Raw genomic sequence first — 8,522 nt, 5'->3', positions numbered from 1 at the left:
GCTGTTATAAGGATCAAATTAAATTAAGGCATATGAGTGTCCTCTCCTTGTGTCCATTGATATAGAAATGTTTTCATTCTATATTTGGACATTGGCACTGCAAGAGTTAAAAATGTACCTGAGACAAAGGGAAGTTCAGGAAAGTGTTTTCAATAAACCTGAACATGAGGGAAACACTACAGAAGCATTCATGCTTATGTATATGGAAAAGAAAAATCATCAAATTTTAACATTTTATGCATATTTTTAATTATTAAAAGGCACTAAATTAGAACTTCCATTTTTTTCGGAATATCGTAGGAGACCGCTAAAGCTTTTGGAAGGTTTTAAGCCATAGAATGCTGTCATAAAATATCTTGCTGTGTTTTTTGGGAGGGTGGGAGAGGTGCTACATATTATTATAGTTGTTTTCATTGCAATAAGTTGTCTTTAAATTGGTTCATTATATATTATAAATTTTTTAACTGTATATTCTGTATGTAGGAGAAAACTAGTGGTCATCTACCCTCCCAAATTACCCTCCTTTCCCCTCTTGCTCGGGTCGGCCACCTCCTACCTCACAGGCCCCCTCTGTATGTTGCTAGGATCTTCTCTGAATGCCTGACTGAGGGGCTCGTCTCTTTGATCTCAGTGTTCCCCTCACTGTCCTTTCTTCATTTTCCACATACTGCTGGCCTCCTAATCCTAGCGATTCTTTCTACTACAATGTCAGGGCATATTATTTGTGTTCTCTGCTGCATTCTCTCCCCATTACAGGTCTTTCCAATCTTCCCCAAACACTGCTTGGATTATATCCCATCTATGTTCACCCTAATACGCTCCTAGTACCTAAAGCCAACTCAGCCCAGTTAATATTTTTAGCTTAATTTCCTGCTATTTCACACGTGAATTCCCAGCAAATTGTTCCTCTCCCCATCTTACAGACATACCTCTGCTTCCCTACCTCCCAGCACACACTCTTCCATCCACTTGGGATAGCCCTTCTCCTATCCACTGGTTGAAATCCCAACCATCTCTATTAGACATTAGTGTCGTTTCCTGGTTTTGATTGTCCTCTGCTAAGCACACGGAATTTCACTTTCCACCACTGTGAAGTCAGGCATAGCCACATGACCTGCTTTGGTCAATGAAACGCTGCAAAGGCAAAGTGTGTCGCTTCTGGGTGGGCACGTTTGGGAGCTGGTAAGTGACTGCCCATTCCTGTCTTTCCTGTCATAGCAACTGTACAAAAGTGCACGTACGTGTAGAGGGGCCACAGAGCCCAGCAGCCCCATCTCAGCTGTCGCCTGCAGGACAGCTGCTGAGAGGCCACTGGGTCCCACAGTGGGATTTGCATTGTGCAGTTTGCAGGAAATAATTTTTGTTGTGTTAAGCCACTAAAATTTCAGAGTTGCTTGTTACTGTGGGATAACTTGGCCTATGTGGACTCAAATACCGTGACTTCAGACCCACCTGAAATACTTCTGCCCTAGAAGTGCTCCCCACTGACTGTGACCAGGAAGGGGCCCCCACTCCTGAAACACCCTGTTCCTCTGTCGGTCACTCACCAGCATGGTGGAGCCACCAAGGGTTTAAGAGTCTCCAGACCTGAGTCTGAATGTCAGACTGCCATTGGCCATGTAATGGCCAAGCATCTGTCTGAAACTTTCTTATCCAAATAATTGACTTGATGTTTCATTGTGAAAGAAAAATGAACTACGATTCCTCAGTAACATAGGCAGTGCTTACTAGATGTTGAAGCCTTCAGTATCAACATCTTTTTCCCTTCTTAATGTAAAAGAACACACGAACCTTAAAGTAATTTCAGAGAATAAGATTTTATTTTTGTTTTTTTGTGTGATTTGTAAGACAATTAGAAGACTGCACAGACAAATTTCTCTAATATTTTCACCAGAATATTACCTCTTTTAAGGTAAGGCACAAATACATATTGATGCTTATGATAGGTAATAAGGTAAAACATAACTATAAATAGTTTGATTAAATTATGATGCTGTGGATTGAATTGTGTCCCCAAAGTCCATCTATTAAAAACTTAACCCCCACTGTAACAGTGTTTAGAGGGTGGGAAATCCTATTATGGTAATTGAAAGGTGGGGCCTTGAAGAGGTGATTGGATTGTGAGGACTGTGCCCTAGTAAACGGGTTAATAAATTGATGGCTTAATGGTGTCATGGGTGTAGTTCTCAGGGCTTTAAAAGGATAGTGTGCGAGCAGGTTAGTTTCTGTGCTCTGCCATTCTTGCCATGTGACACCCTGCATTGCTGTAGAGTCACTTCACCAGATGTGTTACCTAGACTTTGGAATTCCCAGCCTCTGAAACTGTAAGCAATAAATATTGTTTCTTTACAAATTACCCAGTTCCAGGAATGTTATTAGAAGCAACAGAAATGGATTAATACATATGACATAGTAATAATCTTGCCTTTTTAAAATAAATTTTTAAATTGAATGTTCACAAGAAAAATCAGTTTAAAGAGATGCAAATCCAAATGTCTCTAGTTACTTTTGACCTGAATATTTAACTATTTAGAATTGTGTGACAATTTTTGGTTTCAAGACTTTTTGATTGTTTAATAGAGATTTACTTAAGTATCAAGAGCAAAATGAATACACATTTATTATAGATTAACTCACATTTTAGACTAGAAAGAGCAAATGTGTTGTTTAGATACTAAATTATTTTAAATAATTATATATCAATATATATTGGGACCATGACTTTTTCAGTAGGCTAGTGTAAAGCTACAGTGTGATCAGGAATACATTGTTAACAACATTAGATACTACATAGTTTTAATAATTCAGTTGTAGTTTCTATGAGAAATTTAAGGTATCAGTAACATCTTTTAAAACATTAATCCCAGCAGCTAGTTATGAGAGAACTTTATGTGATTCTAGCTTTGCACTTGGATTGGGACTCCAAAAATTAACTCTTTTGGCTCAATAAATTTTTTTTTCAGGGAATCACTATTAACTATTAATTTGCCATAGAGTTATTAGATAAAAAATACAAGATTACAGTTTGAATTTTAATGTCTAAATATAGTACACTGGCAGTAGAGTAAAAAGTAGAATTTTAGAAGGGGCTATAGCCAAGAGATATACATATAACAAAATATCCAACAGATATATACCGAATTATGAGTAAGAGAACTGTTTTAACCTAAAACTTTTTAAATATAGTAAATTCATGAAGAGATGCTTGTTCAAAGACTACTGCCAAAATATGAATTATTTTGGTTTAATAATTTGGTTTATTTGTTGTAAGATAATTATAAGGAGTGACAAAACAGGGTAAATTTTATCCTTTAAAAGATACATTCTACTTGTAGTTTTGCACAATTTTTTATATCACAAACCTGCATTCTCACGAGTAGTCCCTATTTCTGAGGTTACTTACACTGTGGATTAATACGTGGACAATTGTTAATATTCTAAGCCAGGCATCAACAAACTACAACTTGTGGGCCAAATTCAGCCCATCTCTAATTTTCATAAGAACAAAGATTGGTTTTCACACTTTTAAATGGTTAAAAAAAAAGTCAAAAGGGGAGGTGACATGTAACAAAATAATAATTTTAAAGACTATATATAAGATATCAGCTGATAAATAGATATTAAGTTACAGAGTAAAAGAGTAGGAAAGTGTCCAATTCTTACCAGTTAAGACTTGATTTTACTGTAGCTGCTTTGTTAAAACCAAAAAAGGACATCGCGCTTTACAGCTTTTCTTGGAAGGCAATGATAATTAACCCAGAAGAAAGTGTTTTTGTCCAAAATGACATTCTCAAGATTTTCTATTGGCAAACCAGCCATTCAATTGTATTAGTCCATTTTGTGTAGCTTATACCTGAATACCTGAAACTAGGTGATTTATAAAGGAATGAAATTTATTTCTTGCAATTTTGGAGGCCAGGGAACACATCTGGTGAGAGCCTTCTTCTTGGTGGTGACTCTGTGCGGAGTCCCGTGGTGAGGTAGGCAGTCATATGGTGAGAATGGCCATGGCGAGAGTTAACCTGCTCACTCGCTGTCCTTATAAAGCCATCAGAACTATACCCATTAAACCATCAATGCATTCGCTAGGGCACAGTCCTCACGATCTAATCAGCTCTTAAAGACCCTACCTTTCAAATACTATAATTGGATTTCCCACCCTCTTAACACAGTTGCAATGGGGGTCAAGCTTCAGTGAATTTTGGAGGGACATTCAATCCACAACACTGATATTTTTGGGTATTTATAACCATCTGGAAAAACCCAGCAACTATTAACTACATGATATTCCTGCGAAGTCATTTGGAGATTTCATGTACAAGGCACTGGGGTAGAAGGATTAATCTCTAATTAAATTTTCTGAGGAAACAGCTCTAGGGAAAAAGCTGAATTATTATTTTTTTAGTTTACAATTTTATTTTCTTAGATGGAAATGGTGATAATTATAAATCCACATCTATATTTTTTGGGGAAAGCACAACGATGAATTAATGAGTCTCCACAGCTGATTCAGGCAGAAAAGCCTGGAGGACAGAGCTGGATGTCCCCACACACATGCCAGGCACACACCTGGGTGGAGCTCACCTGGGCTTCTGTCTTTAGGTGGAAGAGGCAGTGCAATGACATTGTTTTCTACATATGCAGTCATGTCATCTGCAGATAACAGTGACTGTGCTGCCTCTCTGCCAACCCTTATACTTTTATTGCACTGGCTAGGATTGCCAGTTTAATGCCAAATAAATGGGGTGATTTAAAACATTTCTGATTACTTCCTAATCTCAGATGGAAAGTTTTCAACTTTTTACTATTAAATATGTTTTTTAAAATATACTTTACCATAATAATGATGTTCCACTCTATGCCTACCTTTATGAAAAATACTCTTCATTATGATAATGTGTTGCTACTGTATTCCTAGCTGCTAAGAGTCTTTTTAAAAAATCATAAGTGGATTTAAGTTATTTTAAATGCTTTCTCTTTATCAATTGTATGATTACATAATTTTTCTCTTTTTTTTTTTTTTTTGTAATGCTAACATGCTATTCCCAGAAATGAGTCCAACGTTGTATAATGTGTTATTGTTTTTCCACATGACTATGTCTGATTTGCTGGTATTTTGTTTATAAAATTTGCATCCATATGCACAAGGAAGATTGGCCCAGCATTTTTCTTTCTTACAATGTCCTTTGGTTTTGATGTCAAAGTTATGCTGGTCTCATAAAAATTGTTTGAAAGTGTATCCCCTTTTCTATTCTCTGACCTTCCCCATACCCCCTTAAGCATTTTCCAGAATTTACTTGGGCCTAGAGTTTTGTTCTGTGGGCGGATGGGTGGGGTCAGAGGGGAAGAGCTTTAAGTACAGATGTGATTCCTTGATTAGTTATAGAACTATTCAAATCTTCCATTTCTCCTCATGTCAGTATTGATAGGTTTCATTTTTCTGATATCATGTCCAATTTATCTAAAATTTCAAATTTATTGGCATAAAGCAGTTCATAATACCTTCTTGAAATTAGTCTAATGTGTGTAAGATCTGTAGTTATGTCTCACTTTTCCTTCCTGATATTGATTATTCATGCATTGGGATTTATCAATATTATTAATCTTTGCAAAGAGCTACATCTTGGCTTTATTTATTAGTGTCAGTATTCTAAGGTGTCCATGAAATAAGGGAAATGTGAGTTTCTGATTGAGAATACAAATGGGCTCAAATTATTACAGTGGAAGATAAGCTTTAATGATATTGTTTCAGGAAGTTGAACAATTTTTTTAAAAATAATGACTTGTGATATAATTCACAAACCATAAAATCCACCTTTAAAAGTGTACAGTTCAGGTATTTTTAGTATATGCACAGAGTTGTGCAGCTGTCACCACTATCTAATTCCAGAGCATTTTCTTCATCCCAAAAAGAAACCTTGTACCCATTAGCAGTCACTCTCTACTTTTCCCAAATCTGTACAGCCCTAGGCAACCACCGATTGACTTTCTGTTTCTATTTTTAGGCCTATTCTGGATGTTTTATATAAAAGGAATCATAAAATACATGGCTTTTTGTGATTGGTTTCTGTCACTTAGCATAATGTTTTCAAGGTTTATCCATGTTGTAAAACAACTTTTTTTAAAATGAAGAAAATTAACACATAATTTCTGTAATATGATCAAAATATAACTATTCTATTGCACAGTATAGGGCAGTATTAGACTTAGTTACTCCTATTCAATGTGCTTAATAAGGTACTAATATTTATAATTTTATAAATGTGAACATTCTCAACTTAGTTCATTTTGCTGAAAGGAAAAAAACATTAAGTTGCATGATAATGGTAATTGTGATTAATATTTCTAAAGTACGTTTTTAGTCAATGAAAAACTGTTCTTAAATTATTAAATATAATTTCAAAAATAAGAATGTATTTTTGTAGGGTATAATTATTGAATTTAAAAACTCTAGTTAAAAATGGAGTATAACAAATCTTGCTTGCCTACACAAATTAATAAGGTAAAACTTTACAGCCAGTCTAAGAACCTTTAATTTGAAAATATTTATGTCTGAATTTTTACGAGCTGTCAAGATTCTACTTCAGCCCAGGAGATAATATTTGCAAGACATATATCCGGAGGAGGGGAAAAGGATGGGGATTGCAGTGGGTCACGAGGCATTATCTTGCTTGTCATCATGTTTTCATGGTGCATATATATGTTAAAACTCAACAAATCGTACCCTTTAAATATGTGCAGTTTATTAAATGCTAACTATATCTCAATACAGCTGGAGAAAAAGATCCTACCCTGTGTGTAAGCCAGATCATGTTATACACGTAGTAAATGTCATATGCTTGGTCAGAGTGGTTTCCTGTTGTGGTTTTCGCTTCTTGAGGTGGTTAGATTTAGTCAAAAATGTGGCCACTTTTTCCGTCTGATCCTCTTTTAGACAGTTAATTTTGGCATTTTTGCTTCCTTTTTTTAAAAAAATGGGCATATGTGGCATAAATATTTCAGAAGTAAATAGGTAATCAACGTTGAGAATAAAACCACACATTTCAATTGTGTAAACTTTTACTGTGTCTAGAAGTAAACTATAATCATTAAGTTTAAATACAATTTTTTTTTTTAAGTTTTTCCTAGTAAGAAATCCCTACAAAAATGCACATATAACAATGATGTGAGCAGGTTGGTTACCTTTTCAAGTGTTTATTTACTAATCTGTAGTAAGTGGAATAATATTGCCCACCATTGGGAGATGATCTCCAAGGTGCTTTCTGCACCTCTTGGGAGCAGAAGCATTGGCAGCTTTTGTTATAGACTGTCTTTCCGAGGACGGTGCTGGAGTAAGCCGCCCGGACAGACAGAGATGATGCCTCCCTCTGGGGCAAAGGTCAGGTTTGTTTGCAGCCCATTATAAAAGACCGAGGTTTCTTAAGCTTAGACTTTGTCAGCTGTGACACAAACCCACCAAATGTGCAGAAACACCTGGGACATTTCATATAACACCTGCAGGACTTGGGGAGAAAGAGAAACTGAGGCCAATGTGAGCTTCACACTGCCTGCTGTAGTGTGAGCCATGAAATCCTCTGCCTCTGACCAGAGGCTCGTCTCTGCCAGCATGCATGAAACTGTGGCAGGCTGATCTGCTAGCTTGAAGCAGGGTGAAACTGCAGAGCCTTCAGGGTCCTGGCGTGCACCTTTCAGAGTCAGTGTAAGAATTGGAGGAGGTTCTGTACCACCTGCCAAGCACCTTGGCAGATTGTAGTTCTGCAAAAAAAAGTGAGTGTAGCATTAAAAGAAGATTGCAGATGAACCTCTGGGGGAATCTGAACAAGTAAGGGTTGGGTGACAAAGAGTCATGAGAGATATAGGAAAAAATCCTGGAAGGAGGATTCTTACGGAAATTTCAAGAAATTTCAAGGACGGAGTGGTTAGTTGTATCAAATGTGGAGGAAAGGTCCGGACCATGTGAGAACAGTGCTCGCTGATTCGTCAAGGGAGCTGTGATAACTTCAGCAAGGGCAGTATCTCCCCTGGGGTCAGCTTTGGTAAATTTTATTCCCCTCCTGGTGGAAGTGAGGAGTCGAGCTTCAAGTTTTTAGGGTGCAGATGGTAAGTGAGGGTGTAGAAGTGGGAAGTGTCACTCCCCTGTGGGGGAGTCCAGTGGGGAGAGGAGAGCAGCAGACGCTGAGACCTTGTGACCTTGTGACAGGGACAGTTCAGGACAGAGGCAGGATAAGGACGAGGGGACCGGGGGAGGCAGCAGGCGAGTACCTTGTCTTGCTCGCTCTGACGACAACTTGTTATGCCTTTTTGGTGTTTTCCTTAGTCTCTTTACCCTCATTCTTTTCTCTATCCTGAAATTTTTTTCACTTTCTCTAATGACTTAGCCAACCCATTTCTTATCGCAAGATTTTATATATACTGAAGGAAAATACAGCGAGAAGTGTGAAGAAAAAGGAGAAAAAGCAAATATGAAAGTTAAAAACTGAGTTTAAAAATTTTAGCACTTAAGGGAGTAAATCTCCATTATT

Source organism: Cynocephalus volans, chromosome 5 (genome assembly GCF_027409185.1).
Source record: "Cynocephalus volans isolate mCynVol1 chromosome 5, mCynVol1.pri, whole genome shotgun sequence".
NCBI lineage: Eukaryota > Metazoa > Chordata > Mammalia > Dermoptera > Cynocephalidae > Cynocephalus > Cynocephalus volans.
This window is presented reverse-complemented; position numbering follows the sequence as displayed.